The 7851-nt window shown below is 41.0% G+C and overlaps 1 non-coding gene and 1 pseudogene across 1 annotated transcript; both read right to left on the minus strand.

The window, feature by feature from the left end:
* Positions 1-3932: 3932 nt before the first annotated feature.
* Positions 3933-4231, minus strand: LOC112820383 (ubiquitin-conjugating enzyme E2 variant 1 pseudogene; annotated as a pseudogene).
* Positions 4232-7232: 3001 nt separating this feature from the next.
* TRNAK-CUU (transfer RNA lysine (anticodon CUU)) lies at positions 7233-7305 on the minus strand. Its single transcript has one exon. It is a non-coding gene; the product is annotated as a tRNA-Lys (tRNA).
* Positions 7306-7851: the final 546 nt, after the last annotated feature.

Raw genomic sequence — 7851 nt, forward strand, 5'->3', positions numbered from 1 at the left:
GTCTGTCCTCATGGGTTTCAGCTCATGTCTGTGGATGGCTTGTCCTTGTGCTCTCTCATTTTATATCCATATATCCATCTATGCTTCCTGACTGACTGCCTTGCAGAATTCAAGTTGCAGTATCAGACATGAAGCCTTACAGCTCCCACAATGTGTAGGATTTTTGCTAGATGTTGTCCATTCCCCTTTACATGAGATGTAAAATTTTGTATTCCCACCAGCCTGTTTCCTCGCAGTATCATCTATAGAGCATGTTGTGGAACTTTTGGATTTTTGCCAATCTTATAGATAAGTGATATGGGTGTGGACTTAATTTGCACTTGTCTTATACCCTATTTATTTAACCACTTCTCCATTGTTGGATATTTGGGTTATTTTTAGTTTTTCAATGCTGTAGACTATAAAATGATAAACATGCTATTTTTAAAAGATTTATTTATTTATTTTAGAGAGAGAGTGTGTGTATGTGAGGAAGGGGGGGCAGAGGAAGAGAGAGAATCTCAAGCAGACTCCCTGCTGAGTGTGTGCAGAGCCCAGCACAGGGCTCTGTCCCATGACCCTGAGATCATGACCTGAGCTGAAGTTAAGAATGGGACGCTTAACCGACAAGGCCATCCAGGAGCCCCAAATGATAAACATCTTTAAACATATGTATTCTTGGGGCGCCTGGGTGCCTCAGATGGTGAAGCGTCTGCCTTCGGCTCAGGTCATGATCCCAGGGTCCTGGGATCGAGTCCCGCATCGGGCTCCCTGCTAGGCGGGGAGCCTGCTTCTCCCTCTGCCTCTGCCTCTGCCTCTCTCTCTGACTCTCATGAATAAATAAATAAAATATTAAAAAAAATAAACATATATATATTCTTGAAAATTAAACCTCCAGGTCAATACCGTAACTTTGTTTTATTGCTTTTTTGTTTTTGTTTTTTTTTAAAGATTTTATTTATTTGACAGAGAGAGACACAGCGACAGAGGGGAACACAAGTGGGGGGGGTGGGAGAGGGAGAAGCAGGCTTCCCGCTGAGCAGGGAGCCCGATGCGGGGCTCGATCCCAGGACCCTGGGATCATGACCTGAGCCGAAGGCAGCCGCTTAACGACTGAGCCACCCAGGTGCCCTTATTGCTTTGTTTTTTTAAGAGATTGAATGGTATACAGTAAAATTCACCTTTTCTAGAGTACGGTTCTACAAGTTTTGACAAGTACATAAAGTTGTACAATTACTACTCCAATCAATATAGATAAGTTTCATCACCCCAAAGTCCCCTGGTCTTTTTGTAGTCAACCTCACCCCATCACCTCTAGGTCCTGGCAATCACTCATCTGTTTTCTCTCCCTATAGTTACGCTTTTTCTAAATTATCATATAAATGGAATCATACAGTACATTGGTTTTTGAGTCTGGTTTCTTTCACTTAACATAATGAATTTGGGGTTCATCCATGTACCAGTCGTTTATTATTTTACTGCTAAGCAGTATTCTATACTACATATACTGCAGTTTATCAGTTTATCAGATGAAGGACTTATGAGTTGTTTCCAATTTTTAGCATTTACAAATAAAGCCACTATGCACATTCTTATACTGATACCGATGTCTATATAAATGTTAATTAAAAATTGGGTAACTTGGAACACATGGGTGGCTCAGTTGGTTAAGCGTCTGCCTTCAGCTCAGGTCATGGTCCCAGGGTCCTGGGATCGAGTCCTGCATCGGGCTCCCTGCTCAGTCGGGAGCCTGCTTCTCCCTCTGCCTGCCGCTCCCCCTGCTTGTGTGTGCGCTCCCTCTCTCTCTCTCTCTGTCTCTCTCTGACAAATAGATAAAATAAAATCTTTTTAAAAAATTGGGTAACTGTCCAGGAGTGGGATTGCTGGATCATGCGGTAATAGTATGTTTAACTTTATAGGAAAAGGCCAGACTGCTTTTCTAAGTGGTTGTAGCAATTTACATTTGCACAACAGTGTTTGAGAATACCAGTGGCTCCTCCTCCAGGCCAGCAGCTGCTACTGTCAGTTCTTTCTTCCTTATAGCTTTATTGAGGTATCTCAATAAGCTTACATGTTTCAAGAGTGTACAAACTAGGTGGCATGCCTTGGGATTCAGAAACAATTCATGCCCGACTCAGGGGAACTAAGAAGTCCTTCCAGAGGAGATGGCATTTGAGCTGACTCCTGAAGCATCAGTGAGGGGAACCATGTTCTGGCAAGGAAAAGAAAATAAGCAAGTAAATGAAGGGAACACAGGGCTTGTAGGGGAGCAGCAAGTCATTCTTGTGCCTGAGGTTACAGTAAGCAAAAAGATCCATTCCCTGGATAGTGGTATTTAGAAATCAAGTGATAGGTGCTAGATAGGCAGTAGGAAGTCCTGTATCTGTAAGTGTGTGTGTATTTATATGTTGCATGTATTGTATGTATATGTACACACACACACACACACACAATTAGTTCATATCTCCAATTCCAAACCTGCATCATAGGTTTCATTCAGCCTATCCCTTTCTTTATTTTAACTGCTCTCCCTGACAGTGAGAAACCGGGCTCTCACTATCCACAATACATTTACTTATTGGTTTCAATATACATAAAGTAGTTTAAGAGTACTAATCCATATTTGTGATAGAAACAAACTACTAAGTAAAGTATTTGTGCTCAATTATTTTTTCTTTGGCTTTAGAGGATATTAGTGTGTATAGAGTCAAACTACTCTTTTCCAAAGTTACGTAGGTTGGTTCTTTTCTGTTCAGTACAGTTAGGTTTTTGTGTATATTCATTCCATTTTGGGCTTTGTCTCATCTTTGTTGATTATATTTTGTTCATATTTTTAGTATATGAAACATTTGCATGGCTCTAAAAGTCAGAAATATATAAAAAGGATTGCTCAGAGAGGTGTCTTTACCCTTTCCAACCTATCCCCATCCACTGCCTGTACCTAACCAATCTCATTAGTTTTTGGTTTATCCTTTTTGTGTTTCTTTTTGCACAGTTGAGATGCAGAGACCACATTAGGGTAAGGAACTCACCTTGCTCACAGTAATTGAGGGGGGAGGAATCTGTAGTCAAAATAAGTAAGATTTTAGGGGTGCCTGGGTGGCTCAGTCAGTTGAGCATCGACTCTTGGTTTCAGCTCAGGTCATGACCTCAGGATTGTGGTATCAGGCTCCTCATTGGGCTCCGCACTCAGTGTGGAGTCTGCTTGGGATTCTCTTTCTCCCTCTCCTTCTGCCCATCCCCCACTCATGCTCTCTTATCCCTCTCCAAAATAATAAATAAAATCTTTAAAAATAAGTAAATAATATTTTAATGCAATATTTTTTAAAATAAAAATTAATGCAAAAAAATCTGTGATGACAACATATCAAATTTTTAAATAAATATGACCACAGAGCTGAGCCATATTGGAACCTGAGGCAAAAGGAAAAATGTGTACCCTCGTGTACATTTTTTAAGTAGTTTTTAATGACTGATATTCCCCAAGAACATTAAGGCAGATGATAAAATATTGAAAAATTAAAAAGTAGGTAGACTAATACATTATTTTATTTTTTATAGCACAACATATATTCCAAATGGACCAAAAATTAGTATCATTTGTGGGGCGCCTGGGTGGCTCAGTTGGTTAAGCGACTGCCTTCGGCTCAGGTCATGATCCTGGAGTCCCAGGATCGAGCCCCACATCGGGCTCCCTGCTCAGCGGGGAGTCTGCTTCTCCCTCTGACCCTCCCCCCTCTCGTGTTCTCTCTCTCATTCTCTCTCTCTCTCAAATAAATAAAAATCTTTAAAAAAATTAGTATCATTTACAATATCTTAATATAAATTGCCTTTGAATGGGAGCTTCCCTTCCAGTACTTTGAGGTCTACAAGATGTATCTAGAAAATGTAACTGTGGAAAATTGTGGAAGACTGTTTAAATTGAATGGGAGGACTGTGGTTTTTCTTCTCAATTAATTGCTGTAACACTGTCCTTCGGGCGGCTGAGGGAGTTTCATGTTTTCTTTAGACATCATTAGGCACCAAAGCTCTTGCAGGACAACTTTGATGCTATTATGAATTCTGCCATTTTGCCAGCACTGATATAGCTCTTGGGTCCACCACTCCATGGAAACTATTAACTCCATTCATATTCATTTTTGTTACAAATATTACAAAGGGGAGGTGCTTCTGGGTATTAAAGTTATTTAAGACTGTATATTTGATTTTCATAAATTGTCCCAGCCCATGGTGGCTGATGGCCATCTTGCATCACTGTTGCTCCTCACACCATTATTTTTAATTTAAATATTTTATTTATACCAAAACAGACTTTACTATAATTTTACTTAAGCTTAAGTTAATTAAAAATTATTTAAGATTGCCACTTGATCAAAATAAATGATCAAGGAGCACCTGGCTGTTTCAGTCTGTAGAGCATGCACCTCTTGATCTTGGGGTTGTGAATTTGAGCCCCACATTAGGTATGGAGCCTACTTTAAAAAATAATAATAAAATAAAATAAGTGATCAAACGTGGCAATTCTCTCAACTGAAAACAATATAAACAAAGAAGTAGATTTTGAGAATATTTATGAGTTCGCTTCCATTAGAGCCAAGGGTGTGTATGTTCCTTTTGTCTAAACTCCACATGGCTTACACGGCATTGTTGAGCAGATACATGCGTAGTTTCGTATTTTCCCCTTCTTCATTACACAAAAGGTAGCATACTATGGGCACTCTTTACACTTTGCTTCTTTTCGTCCTAGAAATTGCTCCATGTCAGTTCATAGAGAGATGAAGAGATGCTGAGGGGAGTGACCTCTGAAAGGTCGACCAGGGGGTACAATGCCCAACCTGGCAATTGTGCCCTATCAGGGGCAGTTTGTGAAGAAGCCATGAAAGCGTCCCATGAGACCCCAGGCCAGCATTTGGGCATCTGCTACAGGAGGACAGTGATGCTAGATTAAACCACCACCATCGAGTTAGACCCTGCTTTGCTTCCTCCCGTCCCTCCTTTCCATCCTGACCCGGGGCACCTAGAAGCAGCAGGAAGCATAGAGAAGTAGGAGTGAACATAGTGAAGAAATAGAAAAAAAAGACCACCCTTTTCCTTCACTCCCACAGGTTTCAAGCCTACATGGGCCTCAGAAGATTTCATCTACACCAGAAATGGAAGCTCTGACTTAAATCCACCCAGATTTTTGGCACCTGATATGAGACTATTCTAATACCTGAAAGTGACAGAAATCTAAGTGGTCTGCTCAGTAAACCACACAGATGGAGAATGGAGAATTGACCAAGTAGGTTTAAAGAGTAAGCGGTGAGAAAGAATAAAGCTACTTCCTGCTGCTCTCCTACCAAGTTCTGCCCATTAAATATGCCACATTCACAGCAGAACCCAACTCAGACTCACACTAACCAGGGAAAAAAGATACAAAGCAGCTTTCAGGTAGGATTTGACAAACAGCGGTATAAGGTGTCATCAAGATTACTATAACTTTCTGCTCCACCCTCGTCGGCTCTGTTCATGGTTTGATTTCCCTCATAAGACTAACACAGACAAACTTTTTGTTAATATCTGGGGTTGGGGGTTGAGAGGGTGGAGACATCCTTCATCAAACTGTCAAAGAAAAGTCTAGGGATTTTCTCTAATTCTTAGGTCACAGGTTCCCCCTCACCCCCATCTATGGCCTGAGAAATGCTATGTGATGATTGTCTCAGGCTTAGGTTACCTGTTCGTGTCATCCAGTCCCTGTGGGAGTGGAAATGGAAGGAGAATTCCAGTGAATGGTTTAAGCCACTCAGAACCCATTCTGGAATTGAGGAAGGGGTTATTCGTACCCAAGGCACATGGCTAGAAAATTCAGGATCCTGTAGGTCATTCAGTGAATACTGAAGAGGCAACTTCAGGATATGAAGTGGTCCAGGTCCAGTAGCTATGTTTGTTGTTGGTTGAGTCTATTAATCTACTCTAAACAGTAATAATAGCAACCAGTTTTTAAGTACTTTTTATGGGCCAACCACTGTATTAAATACTTCCTGTGCATCATCTCATTTAATCCTCATTACAACTCTATAGGGCTGGAACTGTTTTAATCTCTGTATTAGTTGGCAAGGCTTGCTGGAATGAAGTACCACAGACTGGGGGGCTTAAGAACAGAAATGTACTGTCTCGTGGATCTGGAGGCAGGAAGTCAGATTGAGGTGTTGGCAGGGACGGTACCTTGGCTTTTAGAAACATCTTCATCTCTGCCTCCATCTTCATGTGTCATTCTCCCTGTGTGTGTGTATGTGTCCAAATACCCCCCTTTTTAAAAATATTTGTGTATTTTAGAGAGAATGAGCAGGGGGAGGGGCAGAGGGAGAGGATCTTCAGGCAGACTCCCTGCTGAGCATGGACCCCCCCCCCCAATGCAGGGCTCTATCCCATGACCCATGAGATCATGACCTGAGCCAAAATCAAGAGTCGGACGCTTAATTGACTGAGCCACCCAGGCACCCCCAAATATCCCTTTTTAATAAGGACTTAAGTTGTGTTGGATTAGGGACCCACCCTACTCCAGTATGACCTCATTTTAACTTAACTAATTTTATCTGCAACAACCCTATTCCCAAATAAGGTCACATTCTGAAGTATTCAGGGCTAAGACTTCGACATACGAATTTTTGGAGAACACAATGCAACCCATAACAATCCCCATTTTGCAGATATGAAAATGGGATTAAACAAGTTAATTAACTTCCCCAGAACCATACCTAGTGAAAGGGAGAAACAGACCTTTGCTTGCCTCCTAAGCCATGCGTTTACCTCTGCTGTTGGGCTGCCATCAGATCATTACCCAACAGACTATGGTTTCTGCAGAGGGAGTGGGACCATTTAGCCCAGCACTTCTCTCCTATGTTAACCTGTTAGAAATAAAGAAAAATAATTTTATATAAATGCATAAGATGGGATAAAGATAATTGATCTATCAGAACTTACTGCCTCTTCTCTACCATCCTCCTATATTTTCAGTCCTCCTGCCCAAAGAAGATTTTGAAAAACTTTCCTTTGAATTAAGAAATGTACTTTCCACTATTTCACTTTGGCATTATCTGAAGAGACTTAAGAAGATTGGTTGAACTGTATTTAACTGAAAAATGTGCCATGCAAAGACTATGCAATATAAAATTGGAGGCTAGATCAAAGGATGAGCCTAATCTGCCATCTCCCCTCGACTCTTCTATTATCACATTTTTTTTTTACTCTTTTTAAATTTTAAGTAGGCTTCATGCCCAACGTGGGGCTTGAACTCACAACCCTGAGATCAAGAGTCACATGCTCTGCCAACTGAGCCAGCCAGGCGCCCCTGTTATCACATATTTTAAATCCATTTTCTCATCATACCTTTGCTTGAGACTTCCAGCTGTAGAGAGGAGAGAACAGAGTTCAATGAGAGCAAATGTAAGGACCACCATAGGTGAGGATGACAATCAAGTGGCCGAAATGTAGTGTATATGGGTTTCAGGATGTCCCCAAACAGCTTCCTTTGGGATGGAGAAAATTTGCTGCAATGAAGCTTCAACTAATTAGAAGAAGGGACTTCCTTCCATTGACCTCCAGTAATAAACTTCACCATGTTTTACTGTATTTACATGACTCTCTTTTCTCACAGTGAGTTTCTCAAGGGTAAGGAACTAATGTTACTTTTGCATGCTCCCCTAACCCATGGACTGGAAGGACAAAAGGAAGGGAGGGAGGAAATACTAATGCCTCTACATTAAGACTGTAGTAAAGCAGCTCACGCTATTTGAATTCTTTATCTGTTTTCTAGGTCTGATCATTTTTTCCTTTTTTTTTTTCTGGCCTACCATATGACAATAATTAAAAGAATCAATGATACCATCCACA

Source organism: Callorhinus ursinus, unplaced genomic scaffold (genome assembly GCF_003265705.2).
Source record: "Callorhinus ursinus isolate GAN/ISIS: 27379988/994484 unplaced genomic scaffold, GSC_fseal_2.0 scaffold3, whole genome shotgun sequence".
NCBI lineage: Eukaryota > Metazoa > Chordata > Mammalia > Carnivora > Otariidae > Callorhinus > Callorhinus ursinus.